Raw genomic sequence first — 17694 nt, forward strand, 5'->3', positions numbered from 1 at the left:
AAGAGTTGGCAACATAGTGATAGTTCAGAAATCAGATCAGAAATGTCAATAAACATGAGATAAGTTTATTAGGTGTCATTACAAAATCAAAGTCGGAGACGATCTTGCAAATATATAGCCTAATAACTCGATGATATGAGAGAAAACCAGAAAACACATAAATTTAGTAGGGATTAGATTGGATAACTGGCAAACTCACGTTGATATTAGCTAATCAGATACGCCTGAGATACAGTATAGGTCACATCATTAATATTCACATGCCAAGTCTCATTCGCTCTGTTTATGGAGACATGTCTAATATCCTAATAGCCTATTCCCAAAGGTGTGTATTTACGCGAGGCTTTAATACAGATTGTTTCTATCTAAAAATCTACTCAAACACTTGACTGATAAAACAAATAAACAAAAAAACAAAACAAACAAAAAAACCCCGCTGAAAATGGTTTCTTCCATGTTGACAAAACCACTGATCAGTTTGAAGTGAAAGTAAAAATTACAGGAGCCATTTAATATTAGAGAAACTGCGTCACGCTGCCATAGCACAAAATGTGAGTATCAAAGGTAATTAATACACATCTCGCGTGACACCACTTGTAAAACTACAAACTAGGCATACGATTTTTCGCTTATTGTTGTAGGCTACTGTTTGGACTATTATTATAACTCAATCACCTTTATTTTCTTGTTTCTTCGATATAGCCTATTGCTGACGCCACCTATCATATCCTTACCTAGCTCAAAGCGAATGAAATGTAATCGAACCGATAGGATACTGCTGTTCCTTACAAAGTAAAAAAGAAATAGAGTATAAACCCATGTAGGCTAAACCCAGTTAAACCACCCAAATAAACCCATGTATGTAACGCTACAAAAATACAACGATACAGTCATATTTATGAAGAAAGTAATAGACAGCAATTGTTTATTATGTTTCAATGACAGTTTGCCGATTTATTGTAGACGAACAGTTGTTTTGTAGCAAACGAGGGTGGGTGTGACTGTTTCTCAAGGTAGGCTATAGCAAAAAGGATCATACCAAGTAAATCGTAGTGGTAGGAGAGCAACTAACTAGTCCTCTGCCTCTAATAGGAAAATAAATATTAGGCATATATACAGGTCCTTCTCAATAAATTAGCATATTGAGATAAAGTTCATTATTTTCCATAATGTAATGATAAAAATTAAACTTTCATATATTTTAGATTCATTGCACACCAACTGAAATATTTCAGGTCTTTTATTGTTTTAATACTGATGATTTTGGCATACAGCTCATGAAAACCCCAAATTCCAATCTCAATAAATTAGCATATTTCATCCGACCAATAAAAGAAAAGTGTTTTTAATACAAAAAAAAAGTCAACCTTCAAATAATTATGTTCAGTTATGCACTCAATACTTGGTCGGGAATCCTTTTGCAGAAATGACTGCTTCAATGCGGCGTGGCATGGAGGCAATCAGCCTGTGGCACTGCTGATGTGTTATGGAGGCCCAGGATGCTTCGATAGCGGCCTTAAGCTCATCCAGAGTGTTGGGTCTTCCGTCTCTCAACTTTCTCTTCACAATATCCCACAGATTCTCTATGGGGTTCAGGTCAGAAGAGTTGGCAGGCCAATTGAGCACAGTAACACTGTGAGCAGGTGCCAGGTCGTGCTGAAAAATGAAATCTTCATCTCCATAAAGCTTTTCAGCAGATGGAAGCATGAAGTGCTCCAAAATCTCCTGATAGCTAGCTGCATTGACCCTGCCCTTGATAAAACACAGTGGACCAACACCAGCAGCTGACATGGCACACACGTTTTTTGCCACACTTTTTCCTTCCCACAGACTTCCCACTGAGGTGCCTTGATACAGCACTCTGGGAACAGCCTATTCGTTCAGAAATTTCTTTCTGTGTCTTACCCTCTTGCTTGAGGGTGTCAATGGTGGCCTTCTGGTCAGCAGTCTTACCCATGATTGCGGTTTTGAGATATGAACCAGGCTGGGAGTTTTTAAAAGCCTCAGGAATCTTTTGCAGGTGTTTAGAGTTAATTAGTTGATTCAGATGATTAGGTTAATAGCTCGTTTAGAGAACCTTTTCATGATATGCTAATTTATTGAGATAGGAATTTTGGGTTTTCATGAGCTGTATGCCAAAATCATCAGTATTAAAACAATAAAAGACCTGAAATATTTCAGTTGGTGTGCAATGAATCTAAAATATATGAAAGTTTAATTTTTATCATTACATTATGGAAAATAATGAACTTTATCACAATATGCTAATTTATTGAGAAGGACCTGTATATATATATATATATATATATATATATATATATATATATATATATATATATAGGGTATATATATATTTCAAATCTATTGACTAGTACCAGTAATGAATGAACGTATTTTTACTTAATTAGCTATTTTACCCACGCCTTCTGTCTTTCGTGTTTATGAAAAAAAACACGATGTAGGCTACTTTAATGTAGTTAAATTTCTAGTTTAATTACTGTGGTAGAGTTTATTGTGTCTGAATCAGTGTTTCTGTGTCATTTCCATTCAGAGTCAGGAGATCAGACGTATGCACCAGTGGAGGACACAATGAGTCATGGACAAAAAAAAGATGGAAGACTTTTCTCCAGGATACAGGTACTCTCATTTAAAGACAACAAGAAATCAGAATGAACCATTTTTACATTATTAATACACTTTTACTGTTTCTATTGTGAAAGACTCAGCAGTGGACATCATCAAAATAAAAAGTTGCTTTGCTGATGTCACCAAGCCCTGTTGTTTGCTGTATTACAGTTCAGTCCAGCAGGAGAGATCAGATTTTCCAGAGGCCAGCTGTGTGTCCATGAAGAGTGACTGGTCAATGGATCATCCACCCGAACTTAAGGATGGAGAGACACGGCGGAATTTAAGGTGGAACCTTTTTTTTTCTGCACTGATATTGGGGCAACATGTGAAATTTTGGAAATCGGTTTAAATGTGATTGGTTAAACAGAACTGAGAGTACTGCACTGCAATTAGTAACTGAAAGTATTATCAAATTATCCACAATAATTAACAAACATACAGTGGGTGAATAATATGTGTAACTTCATAACTTTCCAATTCTGTGACGTTCTGCAGGAGCAGATTCCACGTGGACCTGCTCATGGGTTCTCATCATAAAGGATGAATACAGTAATTCAAAGATTTAAATATAACCTCAGCTCTGTTACAGTTTAGTCTAGCAGGAGAGATCAGATTCACCAGAGGCCAGTTGTGTGTCCATGAACAGTAACTGGTCTATGGATCATCCACCAGAAATGAAGGCTGGAGACAGAAGGTACACAATTGCTTATGGGATTACAATGACCTCTCCTGGTCTCTCCTGGTCTCTTAATGGTATTATAAAATGGCAGCAACATTAATATGAAAAAGCCCTCCAACATTCAATAAATAGTTAGCATTTTGGAAATGGGTTTAAATGTGGTGTTAAACAGAACTGAGAGTACTGCACTCTAATTAGAAACTGAACATGTAAACAAACATGCAGCAGTTGGGTATAAGTAAAACTTCCAATAATGTCCAGTTCTGCTGATATTTATGGATGCAGATTCCATGTGGACCTTCTCATAATAAAGGATGAATATAGTAATTCAAAGATTTTAATGTAACCTTTGTTCTGTTACAGTTCAGTCCAGCAGAAGAGATCAGATTCACCAGAGGCCAGCTGTTTGTCCATGACGAGTGACTGGTCTATGGATCATCCACCAGAAATGAAGGGTGGAGATAGAAGGCAGAGTCTCAGGTACACAATTGCTAATTCTCTGGTGGTTGCTGTTGCTCCTCCTAGGTTGTGTTTCTCAAAGTCATTGATCGTAGAGTCCATTGGTGGCAATGGTTCTACAATCTACTTAGATGTACAATGCTTTTTGGAAATGCAGCCCTGGTCTCTTTATGGTTTTATAAAATGACAGCACCAGTAATATGACCCCCTTACCAATATTCAATACATGTTTGTATCTAATAATAATAATAATTTATGTGATCTTATTTCCATCAAGTTATCTAGTTCATTAGCCTCACTGTATCAGCGTTTTTGGCCACCAAACTACATAGCAATTGGGAACATTAATATAGAATGGATACATGTGTGTGTTTATCAGCATTTTGTCAACACTCAAGTGTTTAATAGAACTATTCAATTAGTAACAGAATTCATTGTCAAAGTATCTGATTATTTATCTACTTCTTGCTGTTTAAGGCGAATACTGCGACCCAGACCAGATGTAACAGAACCCGTCTGTATGAAAATGAAATATGACGAGTCTTTGAATCAACAACAAGACTTTAATGAAAGCACTAATCCTGGCATCAGGTAAAATACATGGTTTTGATGCTGCAAAGATTCATCATATAGTTTATAATCAATGATATGTTAAATAATTGAAAGTCTTCCCTTGATTTGATGTCTGCTGTTTTTTTACTCTTGTAAAAATATGCACTTTCATTTTACAGCCATGAAGTCCTCAACACATTTAGATCAAGTCTGAGGAAGAAGTTTGAGTGTCTGTATGAGGGAACAGCACAGCATGGAAACCCAACACTCCTGAATGAGATTTACACAGAGCTCTACATCACAGAGAGTGAGAGTGGAGAGATCAGTAATGAACATGAAGGTGAGACAGATTGAGACACAATCCAGGAGAGCAGCAACAGAGGACACACCGATCAAATGCAATGACATTTTTAGAACTTTACCTGGACAAGACAAACCCATCAGAACTGTGCTGACAAAGGGAGTCGCTGGCATTGGAAAAACAGTCTCTGTGCAGAAGTTCATCCTGGACTGGGCTGAAGAGAAAGAGAATCAGGACGTCCAGCTCATATTTCCACTTCCTTTCAGAGAGATCAATTTGATGAAGGACAAAACACTCAGTCTTTCAGCTCTTCTTCATGTCTTTTTCCCTGAAACTAAAGAAATGGAAATATCCAGTGACAAATATAAAGTGTTGTTCATCTTTGATGGTCTGGACGAGTGTCGTCTTCCCTTAAACTTCCGCAACAATGAGATTCTACGGGATCAGACCAAAGAGACCTCATTGGACGTGTTGCTGACGAACCTCATTGTGGGGAATCTGCTTCCCTCTGCTCTCATCTGGATCACCTCCAGACCAGCAGCAGCCGATCTCGTCCCCTCTGAGTGTGTGCATCGAGTGACAGAGGTACGAGGCTTCAATGATCCACAGAAGGAGGAATACTTCAGGAAGAGAGTCAGTGATCAGAGTCTGGCCAATACAATCATCACACACCTGAAGTCATCAAGGAGCCTCTACATCATGTGCCACATCCCAGTGTTCTGCTGGATCTCAGCCACTGTTCTGGAGAAGATGTTGAGCGAAGCAGAGAGTGGAGAGATTCCCAAGACTCTCACTCAGATGTACACACACTTCCTGATGGCACAGATTAGCATCAAACATGAGAAGGACTTTGAGAAGAATGTGACAGATGAAGACATGATCCTCAAACTGGGGAAACTGGCTTTTCAGCAGCTTGAGAAAGGCAATGTGATCTTCTATGAGGAAGACCTGAGAGAGTGTGGCATTGATGTGACAGAAGCATCAGTTTACTCAGGATTGTGCACTCAGATCTTCAGAGAGGAGTTTGGCTTGTATCAGAAGAAAGTCTTCTGCTTTGTTCATCTGAGCGTTCAGGAACATCTAGCAGCTCTATATGTGCATCTCTCCTTCACAAAATACAGAACAGATGCATTTAACAGAAGACATAATTTTTCTGACCGGTATCGAAGAGCTATCAATGATAAATTTTACCAGTTCTGTACCCATTCATTATCTGAGCTGCATCGGAGAGCTGTGGATGAGGCTCTGCAGAGTAAAAATGGACATCTGGACCTTTTCCTTCGTTTTCTCTTGGGTCTGTCATTGGAGTCTCATCAGACTCTCTTACAGGGTCTAAAGATACAGACAGAAGGTTTCCACAACAATCAGGAAACTGTTCAATATATCACTAAGAGGATCAGGATGTGTCCCTCTCCAGAGAAATCCATCAATCTTTTCCACTGTTTAAACGAACTGGGTGACTATTCACTCATGGAGGAAATCCACCACTATCTTAAATCCGGTAAAATAAAAGAAATTGATCTCTCCCTTTCTCAGTGGTCAGCTCTGGTTTTTGTGTTGCTGACCTCAGAGCAGGAGATGGATGTGTTTTGTCTAAGTAGATATACAGGATCAGACATTACTCCAGATAAAGCTCTTCAGATGCTGATACGTGTGGTCGAAGCATCAAGATCAGCTCAGTAAGTAACCCTGGGAAGAATCATTGCAGTTCAATGACCAATGTTTAACAACACCATCACAGTACCAGATGTGAGCTCTTGATGAAACACTGAGATTACATTAAGATTTAACATGTTCTGGTATAGGTCTTTTTTAAAATATAATTTAGTCTGAACAGAGTTAAACCGTTTAAATATTTATTGTGTGAAAAAATTTTCCCAAAAATTATTACTATGCCACCATGTTTCCATCATTTCCACCACAATGAACAGAAGTTATTTAGTTTATTTATTTAGTTTCTTGTTACCAAGGACACAACAGTTTCCATAAAGAGCTGTGATGTATGAAGATATTTCCAATAAAGCTTGGTTCGTCACAGAACGATAACAATTTAAACCAATCAGAAAGAACCAATGAGGGTCATTCTTGTGTTACGCAGCACGTTTGAGCTTCAGCAAGAACCAATGAGGGTCATTCTTGTGTTACGCAGCACGTTTGAGCTTCAGCAAGAACCAATGAGGGTCATTCTTGTGTTACGTAGCACGTTTGAGCTTCAGCAAGAACCAGTGAGGTTCATTTTTCGTTTTACACAGCACGTTTGAGCTTCCTCAAGAAAAATGCACTACACGTGTTCTACCAGCATGGTTCGAATTGTTATCGTTCTGTGACGAACCAAGCTTTATTGGAAATATCTTCACACATCACAGCTCTTTATGGAAACTGTTGTTGTCCTTGGTAACAGAGAACGGTTTGGCCCGATGGTGAAAAAAATGGCTATTGTGGTAAATATAATTTCTGTGCAAATTAGTTTTGTCCTTTCCATTTCTAATCAAGCTTTAATTTCATTAAAATATGGAAATATGAAAATTATTATTTCATTGTTTAATGGAGTGTTTTTAGGGTAAATAAAATGCTTACTGTGAAATAAGGGGTCAGCCAAATTATTTCCATTTTATTCAAATCATTTCTATTACAGAATGCTATTACACACAATACATAATTTGAGATGTGGTGGAAATGAAATGACACTGTGATTACTCTATTTCCATAGTCTTAAAGTCCACCAAAAGTGCCATTAGTCAGAGAAACACCCATATATTTAGAGGTCACACTGGTTTGTGAGGTTTACTGATTAGTTGTTATACAAAGAGCATTTACAGAACAAATCTAGTTTATTGTGGTTAAAATGTGTCAACTTTCATTTTATCAGGCTTGATGACCGTAATTTAACAGAGATAAGCTTCACTCATCTGGCTTCAGTGCTCAGTTCAAAGTGTTCATGTCTGAGAGATCTGGATCTGTCTGGGAATAATCTGGGAGATTATGGAGTAGAGCTGTTTTGTGCTGGACTAAAGAATCCACACTGTAACCTGGAGAAACTAGAGTAAGAGTCTCACACTTACTTTCGAAACAGTAATTTTTACCATATTTTACCTTTAATTCCAGTGCAGCCTGACATGTCCTTTTGAAAGTCTCATTCCACGCAGAAATCTTTATTCAGCTCTCGAGGCAATTTACTGTACATTTTAAGGCTTTCTTTTAAATTAACTTTTCTTATGGAAGTTTATACGTCATCTTTGTTTGCAGGTTGATGTGTTGTGGTGTCACAGCTGAAGGTTGTGCTACTCTGGCTTCAGCTTTGAGATCAAACCCCTCACACTTGAGAGAACTTAATCTGGAGTGGAATAAACTGGGGAAAGGCATGGAGCTGCTCACTGATCTTCAGAGGAATCCATACTATAAACTTGAGACACTGAGGTGAGACCATGCATCTTTATAACCTGCTTTTTTCTTGTGTCTGTAATTTAGTGACAATTGTATATCTATCCATGATTTTTTTTTTTAAAAAATCTTATTTTTGTTTGGATATAGTGCCTTATCAGTGTATTTATCCTTTTAACCTAAACCTTTTTTTAAAGATACATTTTTACAAAAAGACAACAGCAGCTTCAGATCCATCTTCAGTGCCCACACCATTCTTGTTGGTTTGTTGTTAGGTGAACGTTTGTTCCTGGTGTAAATAGCTCCATAGAAGTCCATTGTTTCTATTCCAAATTTTGAGGGATTTTTTATGATTTTAATATGTTCCTTGATGTTCACTTATAATGTTAATAAAGTTTTTTTCTACAAAAAAACAAATATATATGCGGAAAAACGGCTCAGTTAACGTCCATTGTTATGATTGGCTAACATCATTGCATGGGAAATGGTATCAACAGCCACTTGTTATTGCATGTGATTGTTTTGGAAAAAAAAACATATAAAACCATCCTTTACATACAGAGTATTATGAAAGCTCTCCAATACACTCTGCCTCATTAACAAAACAATCTGCAGTTAAATGCTCTGAACAAACATATAATGCCAGTGGGTGTGGCCTATGGTGCGATGATGTATGATATCATATTCAAATGTATTTGCCTGTGTGACGTCACAGATCCCACAATATCCAAACAAAACATTTTTGGAGCTTGATAAAATAAATGATTTGTTTATAATGAGGAGGACGTTTTAAGCTATGAAACTTGCAGGATGTTTTAATGATACAAAGACATTTTATATGTCAAAAGATCAAGGCAAATTTGATTCTCATGTCATGACCCCTTTAATGCTGGATATTTTCGTTTGGTCTTTAGATTTAACCAACAAAACATTTTGATGAGTCAAAGTCCTGATATGCTCAGAAAGCAAAATGAGATGAATTCAATCGCTTGTGGCCAGCAGGGGGCCCCCTAAATCTCATTGTGTAGTAAACACCACGACTTTCAATGTGTCGTGAATTCAAGCGTCACCCAAGGAGCGAGAAGTGTGGGATTTATTCCGCATATATTGTTTTGAATATTAACTTTCCAGAGAAAATATTTGTTATTGTTCTCTTCACAGGTTGAATGATATGGATGTCACAGCTGAAGGTTGTGCTGCTCTGGCTTCAGCTCTGAGATCAAACCCCTCACACCTGAATCTGTGTGAGTGTAATCTGGGGGCATCAGGCATCAAGCTTCTGTCTGCTGTACTCGAAAATCCTGACTGTAAAGTGAAAACACTGGAGTAAGATAATTTCTCTCAAAGTCATCCAGGATCTGGTGTTTAGATATTATTCAATAGTGACTGAAGCATAGGTTTCTCTCAGGTGTGAGGGGTTTTAGTCATACAGGATTGGGGGCATTTTAACTCACATCCATTTTCACCTCAAGATCAACAGCACATTTCTAATGGGCTGTAATTTTCCTATTATTTTAAGTAATTCTATCACCAGGGTTAGGAAGGTTAACATACCCCTCCTGACTTGAATCATTAATATTAAAGGAGAAGTTCACTTTCAAAAAAACTTTTGCTGATAATTTACTCACCCCCATGTCATCCAAGATGTCCATGTCTTTCTTTCTTCAGTCGCAAAGAAATTAAGGTTTTTGATGAAAACATTCCAGGATTTCCCCCCATGTAATGGATTCTATTGGGACCCAAACGGTAGAAGGTCCAAATGACAGTTTAAGTGCAGCTTCAAAGGGCTTTAAACGATACCAGACGATGAATAAGGGTCTTATCTAGCGAAACGATCGGTCATTTCCAAAATAAATAAAAAAGTTTAAGTTTTATAAGCACAAATGTTCGCCTTGCTCTGTTCTGTGATGCGCGTTCGTGACGTCACGTAATACGCAATTACGTTGAAAAGGTCACGCTTGAAAAATTTCTGTCCTGAAGAAAATGTTCTTTTTGGCTTTTTAATATTAAAACACCCAGGATACGCACACGAATGGGCATTTTAAACGATAAACTGACACAAATACATTTGAAAATGTGTATATGGTCCTCCTTCCGCACATTTGTAAACACGTCAAGCGTGACCTTTTCAACGTAATTGCGTATTACGTGACGTCTTCAACGCGCATCACAGAACAGAGCAAGGCGAGCGTTTGTGCTTATAAAACTTAAACTTTTTTATTTATTTTGGAAATGACCGATCGTTTCGCTAGATAAGACCCTTATTCACCGTCTGGTATCGTTTAAAGCCCTTTGAAGCTGCACTGAAACTGTCATTTGGACCTTCTACCGTTTGGGTCCCAATAGAATCCATTACATGGGGGGAAATCCTGGAATGTTTTCATCAAAAACCTTAATTTCTTTGCGACTGAAGAAAGAAAGACATGGACATCTTGGATGACATGGGGGTGAGTAAATTATCAGCAAAAGTTTTTTTGAAAGTGAACTTCTCCTTTAATTAGGGGAAGTGAATGTGGAGTCAATGCGGAATTAAAGCATTGTGGAGCTAATAGTTTCGATCAGGCGAGCACTGAATATTTCCACCGCTAAAACCCATTAATTTCAGTGTTTCCCAAGCGCATTCGCTGGTAATTTGATGAAATGACTGCATTTTTTGACATTTTATTGCTTTAGCTGAGCTCACATGCATCTATATAATATTGGTATTTTTTATGTTGCCAGATAAGTTAATGTTTATCTTTAATTCAAGTAACTGGCTTTGTCAAAATACAAAGTTTCTTAAGCTACCCTGAATGAGTTTCTTTGAAGACTGCCCATTCAATGAAAAACTTATCTACCCTCTCCCTGGATATATTATATAATAAGTTTTGTTGAGAGCAATTAGTTGCCAAGTCACCTTTAAGCCACCTTTATTTGTATAGTGATTTATACAATACAGATTGTTTCAAAGCAGCAACATTATGCGTTAATATTTACTAAAAATTTCTGCAAATATAGTTGCTGCTGCTATCTGTCCCATTCAAGCAGGTTGACACCTTTGCACATGTCGCTGGTTTAAGCAATCACAAACTGATTTATATTCATGAGCTAAGCCCCATTAAATTGACTATACAGTAACATCCATATATAGTGCACAAAGCAATATATAGTTTTTAGGAAATAGAGACATATTATGTGCAATAATACTTTGTATAAATCATCACTAACATGGTATCATTTAAGATTTAACACAGTGTCTTCTCCCTATTATTACCTGTTTCCTCTTCTGCTGTCAATAATAATAATAAAAAATGGGAAAGGATCTTCCAAACATTTGAAGTCCAAAGAGCATTGAATTGTGTCATTGTTCTCTACAGACTGAGATATTGTGGTGTCACAGATGAAGGTTGTGGTGCTCTGGCTTCAGCCCTGAGATCAAACCCTGAACACCTGAGAGAACTGGATCTGACATGGAATCATCTAGGAGATTCTGGTGTGATACTGCTCTCTGCTGGACTGGAGGATCCTCACTGTAAGCTGCAAAAATTGAAGTAAGACAATCAAATGATGTTAATATTAAATCAGAATCTTGGCTTAGGGCTGTTGTTAGATTACTTTTTTTTTTTTTTTTTTAATGGGCCAAAAAAAAAAAATCAGCTTTGCATCACATAAATAAATTATTCAATTAGAGAACAATTCATTTAAAGAGTAATAATATTTCACAATATTACTGCTTTTACCATGTTTTCACTTTGATCAAATAAATGCAGCCTTTAAAAAAAATTGAGAGAGAAAAAATAAATTGATCCAAACTTTTGACCAGTAGTGTTTATATTTTTATTTACACATGTAAATGAAAAATAAAATCAGGGACATAAATATTATGACTAAACTGATCCAGTAAACTGATCCTCTGCAGGTTGGAGCATTGTGCGATCACAGATGAAGGTTTTGCTGCTCTGGCTTCAGCCCTGAGATCAAACCCTGAACACCTGAGAGAACTGGACCTGTCTTGGAATGAACTAAAAGTTCCAGGGAAGCTGCTCTGTGTTATTCTTGAAGATCCTCACTGTAAACTGGAGAAACTGAGGTAATATCTCTCTGATGACCTGTGTAACCTTGTTTTGTATTTGAGGATACAGTCAAATGCTGCATCTGAATTAGAATACTTCCCTATATAGTATGCAAAAAAAAAAAAAACAGTAGATGAAAAGTACCCAGATGACCTACTACTTCTGCCAAAATTCTGAAGTGCACATTTGATGGAAATTTTACTATCCCATGAGGCCATGGGAGAGGATTTATGAATGGCTGTAAAGCAACATAATTGACGCTGGTAGGTTAAATGACAGTAACAACATGGCGGATGTAGTGCATCCAAATTTCATTCATGTCACCCATATTTATACTATATAGAACCATACTTTTTTAAACGATCACAAAGAAAGTTCAAATTCAAATGTACTACCTACTCAGACAGTATGTTATTTCGGATGCACCTACAGTTTTATTCATATAGTGATTTTCACATGACATATTGTTTCAAAGCAGCTAGAACTAGCAGGAGCTAGAGAACCTTTTGATGGTTATGCCAACATAAAGACAAGGAAGAGGATTGTAATCTTATCGTAGTTATATGTATCGTCAAAGTCCCTTTCAAAGAAAGTCTGTTCACTCTATGGACATTTTTGCAATGCCTCTGGGCGCCTAATTATGGCATCGAAGACCAAGTCATATTTACTCTTATAGGGGAATCCTTAAATCTTCAAAACCTGCTTGCCACACTCAAATTTAAATTACTTTACTGCGAGTATATTGGGCCTATTTATAAGTAATGTGACTGTACCATCTTTGTATATATTAAGTCTTTGATATGGTTCATTTTGAACCAACTGAACCTTGTTTTGCAAACTGCAGAACTGTAGTGCATAATCCTGTCATTATTATTAGCTGCATTAGAAAACTGAAGGATCCAGAAAGAAAAGAAAAGAAATAAAAACTTAACCAAATCCTCAGTTCTCATCTTGCTGGATCTGTCTGCTGCGTTGGACAAAGTTAACCACCAGATTCTCCTGTCAATCCTAAAGACGAAGGGCATCTCGGGAACTGCACTCCAACCATTCAAGTCTTACCTCTCAGGTAGGTTGTTCAGTGTCGTGGAGGGGTGAAGTGTCTAAGTCACAACATCTAGCTACTGGGGTGCCTCAGGGCTCAGTGCTTGGACCACTTCTCTTCTCCATCTGCATTTCATCAGTAGGATCTGTCATTCAGAAACATAGGTTTTCCTATCACCGCTAAGCTGATGACACACAACTCTACCTCTCATTCCAACCAGAGGATACAACGGTTGCTGCTCGCATCTCAGCCTGTCTGACAGATATTTCTAGCTGGATGAAGGACCACCACCTTCAACTAAACCTGGCGAAGACAGAGCTGCTTGTGGTCTCGGCCAACCAAACACTACACCACAACTTCTCTATTCAGCTAGGCTCATCATCCATAACTCCATCAAGGTCAGCAGAAACCTTGGAGTTGTGATTGATGATCAGTTGAACTTCACAGACCACATTGCTAGAACTGCCCTGTCTTACAGATTTGCCTTATACAACATTAGGAGGATCAGGGCCTTCCTATCGGAGCATGCTACACAACTCCTTGTCCAAGCGCTTGTTCTATCCAAGCTGGACTATTGTAATGCTCTCTTTGCAGGCCTTCCAGCTTGCACAGTCAAACCTCTGCAACTGATCCAGAATGCTGCAGCAAGAGTGGTCTTGAACGAGCCGAAGAGAGCACACGTCACTCCTCTCCTCACAAAATTGCACTGGTTGCCAATTGCTGCTAGCATCAAATTCAAGGCACTGATGCTTGCCTGGAGTCTGGAGTAAACTCATTACTCCAGACTTACGTGTCATCCAGAAGCTTGCATTCTGTAAGTGAACGTCGTCTCGAGGGGGCCATCTCAAAGAGGCACAAAATCACTTTCACGGACCTTCACCTTGACTGTTCCCTGCCGGTGGAATGACCTGCCTTACTCAACCCGACCTAAGTCCATAGCCATTTTCAAACGGCTGAGGCCGCATCTTTTTCGGCAACACTTGATTCATTGATACTTACTTAGACTAACTTACTTACTACTTACTTAGACTTAGTTAGACTAAACTGGGAAGGGTCACAGCACTTGTAAATTGTTGTCCTATTGTTAGTTTAACTGCTTATATTGCTCTCCTCATTTGTAAGTCGCTTTGGATAAAAGCATCTGCTAAATGATTAAATGTAAATGTAGTTAAACCTTCCCTGAGTCCTTAACTTCATTATTCTGATTTGTGAAATCTTTTCACAGTACAGTTTCGGTCAGTTAACCCTTCCCTGAGTGCCTAACCCTTCAAGGGTTAACTGACCAAAACTGCACCGTGAAAGATTTCATTTATATTGATCAGTGGTTCAGACATTGTACGTGCTCATACCAGTAATCCTCATTCTTTGCTCACACACAGCATCATACAGGTAATGTACTGGTATGTTTCAACTTCTTTACTGGTAAATTGCTAGAACAGATTTACTGATTTTTTAAAAGGTCCTGTCCACACATGATTTCTTAAAAGTAATTTACCAGTGAAGACTATGTGTGAAAGGGGCTATTGTGATATCTGCTACACATTTGTGGTCATTCTTTGAAAAGTTAGTTTCTGCTCTTCTGATCTGCATGTTCTGGAGTAAGAGATTTAAGAGTGTGTCATTGTTCTCCACAGGTTGAGTTATTGTGGCGTCACAGATGAAGGTTTTGCTGCTCTGGCTTCAGCTCTGAGATCAAAGCCCTCACACCTGAGAGAACTGGATCTGACTGGGAATAAACTAGGATTGCAGTTGCTTTCTGATCTAAAGAAAGACCCACGCTATAAGCTAGGGCTGCAACGATAAGTGCAATATAGTACAAATGCATATCCAAATCTCCAGGACAAAATGAAGCCAACAATTTGTCTGAAAAAAATCTGGTTTAACTGAAAAATTTAAATGAGTCCAAATATACAAGTATTCTCAGTGGTAGATTTTTTTCAAGATTAAATTCTTGCTGTACCAAAATTGTATTGAACGGTTACTACAAAACTGAGGTATTCCAAAGTGTGAATTTTGTGTACCATTGCAGCCCTATTTTTTATAATCTGGGCATACTCCGTAATAATAATAATAATAATAAAATAAAAAAAACATTTTCATTTCAAACATGCAAATTTGCAATTTGTTTTAAATATTTTCACTATGTGAAGGTGATAAACTGAGAGAATTGGCTTATTATAAACTTTTATATTATAAGTATTATAAGTATTAAGCAATTTTAAAGTAAATACAATGTTTGCTTAGTTGTTTCCAAATTAGATCTAATTTTGTGTATCAGAAATGATGTCTCATTCGGCATGTGTCATTTTAATATTGTTAAGCTTTTAGATAGCAGTGTTATCTATGATCAGCTGATGGTGAATGAGCTGTAATTTGAGTTATTCCCATGTCCTCGTAAACCAAATGGCTTAAATAACCTACTAAACTGTTTTTTTGAAAATGTAAAAATGCAGAAGGTTTACTGTGATGGGTAATTTTAGGGGTAGGGTATACAGTTTGCACAGTATAAAAAGCATTATGTCTATGGAAAGTCCCTGTAAACAACATATTCAAGCGTGTGTGTGTCTGTGTGTGTGTGTTTCTTTTGTGTTCTGAATGAAAATGGCAATGCATAATTTGAGATTCAAACTTCCAGAAAAAAAGTCAAGCATTACAGAATGCCTGTGATACACTGTTAGATGTTCTTCACCAGCAGAGGGCCACATAGGCACTCTGTCAAATGTCTTTCAAACATCTTTGGTGTATGGTTACATTAAAACTCTGTCTTTCTTTACATCACCATGCCTTCAGTAATTTTCTACTACCTTTTAAATACATTTTATATATAGGCCTAGGTGTTACCTACTTTCAATCGACAAAAGAATATGAAAATACATTTTCAAAAATATGCACTTACACAAACTGATACATCTAACAAATAACAAACACATTTGAATAAAATTAAAAGTTGTTTTTTTTTTTTTATTTTTTTTTTTTATGAATGAATGGGTTTTATGCTGCCTTCATGTGCTATCGGAAATTTCTTACTTCCCATTTTGGGGCCGGTTGCAAGAATAGTCTTACGAGTTAGTCATCAATTTTTTTTTCTTTAAGATTCACTGAAAAAAATGATTCATTGACTTAGTTGAATTTGCTAAAAAAAAAATATGTTAATTGGTTCCACATAATTAATTTTAGTTACATTTAAACAAATGCATTACATTGAACTAAGTTCAACGTAATGCATTTGTTAAAATGTAGCTAAAATCAATTGTGTGGAACCACTTACGATAAAAACATTTAGTAAATTCAATGAATTTACTGAAATCATTGAATTTACTAAAAAAAATTATCGTAAGTGGTTCCACACAATTGATTTTAGCTACATTTAAACAAATGCATTAAGCTGAACTTAGTTCAACGTAATGCATTTGTTTAAATGTAGCTAAAATCAATTATGTGGATCCAATTAACATAATTTTTTTTAGTAAATTCAACTAGTCAATGAATCATTTTTTTCAGTGTTGTTCATTAAAAAACGAAGATTGGCCTATTTTGATATCAAAAAGTAAGACTGACTGCCCCTTGACTAACTGCTAGTGGGCCATACCAGATCTTAATGTTGTGTTCACGCCATGACGTTACCGTAAATAAAGCTGCGTATGCTTTCGAATCGTTCTCACGGTACTTTGATGTCATACACCGACCGGTCTAAACACCGCCGCTTCGTCGAACACACCTTAAATCTGCAGTGGCCAGGTGGTACAGCAGCCACGTGGTACAAGTCATAGCTCTCAGAAAATTATTAGATTAAACATTGTAATTACAAGTTCAAAAAGCAGGTGAAGGCTTTTTACAGTTCATAAGCGCTCGGTAATTAACGCACCTTAAAGGTGCTCTAAGCGATATTAGGTGATGTCACTTCTTGTTGACGTTCGAAGTATTGTCAAACAAAACGGAGGCTAGCTTGACCCCCCCTCCTCATCCCGTCCCCTCCCCCTCATCCCGTCCCCTCCCCCTCCCTTCCGTGCTTCCTGAAACAGTCATGAACGCCAGACTGGATTTACCCACCTGTCCAGCAAAAACAGAGCCACCTGAATGTCGGATTGGAAGCCCTTCTGCCGGCGAAGTTTTCGCTAGAGATGCGCGGTTGGCAGTTACAGCCGCGGATAAACCGCGGATCGGACGGATGACGTGACGAAAAATAATATTTTAATTCAATTCGGGCGGGTGGCGGGCGGTTGAACCAATCAAATGAAAAATATTACGTATACAGCAATCAGCGGATGGCGGGCGGGTGCGGTTTTGAAAATCGGTCAAAAACGTTGGTGCGGCTGGATGGCGGACGGATGATGATTTTTGTGATGCGGTTGCGGATGAAATAATAGCCCATCCGCGCAGCTCTAGTTCTCGCCACCTTTCGAAGGCTTTTCCGATGAAAATATTCGGCCTAAAAAACGTGTGACATCGCTTATAGCACCTTTACAGTAACAATTAATACACCACTGTTAAAATTATACACTCATGACATGTATCATAAATCAAAATGTACCTCTGGCTTAACCATATTCAGTTGTAAGCTAAAATGTAATTGACACCCTGAGTTTTGTGAATCCTTTGA

At 37.7% G+C, this 17694-nt stretch overlaps 1 pseudogene across 1 annotated transcript; it reads left to right on the plus strand.

The window, feature by feature from the left end:
- Positions 1–498: 498 nt before the first annotated feature.
- Positions 499–15869, plus strand: LOC311090574 (NACHT, LRR and PYD domains-containing protein 14-like; annotated as a pseudogene). Its single transcript, XR_014609623.1, has 12 exons — positions 499–564; positions 2552–2637; positions 2797–2913; positions 3671–3787; positions 4244–4357; positions 4498–6298; positions 7489–7662; positions 7866–8036; positions 9162–9326; positions 11357–11530; positions 11899–12069; positions 14729–15869. The product of XR_014609623.1 is annotated as an NACHT, LRR and PYD domains-containing protein 14-like (transcript).
- Positions 15870–17694: the final 1825 nt, after the last annotated feature.

The sequence above is a fragment of the Abramis brama genome, assembly GCF_963993115.1.
Source record: "Abramis brama genome assembly, chromosome: 10".
Taxonomy (NCBI): Eukaryota; Metazoa; Chordata; class Actinopteri; order Cypriniformes; family Leuciscidae; genus Abramis; species Abramis brama.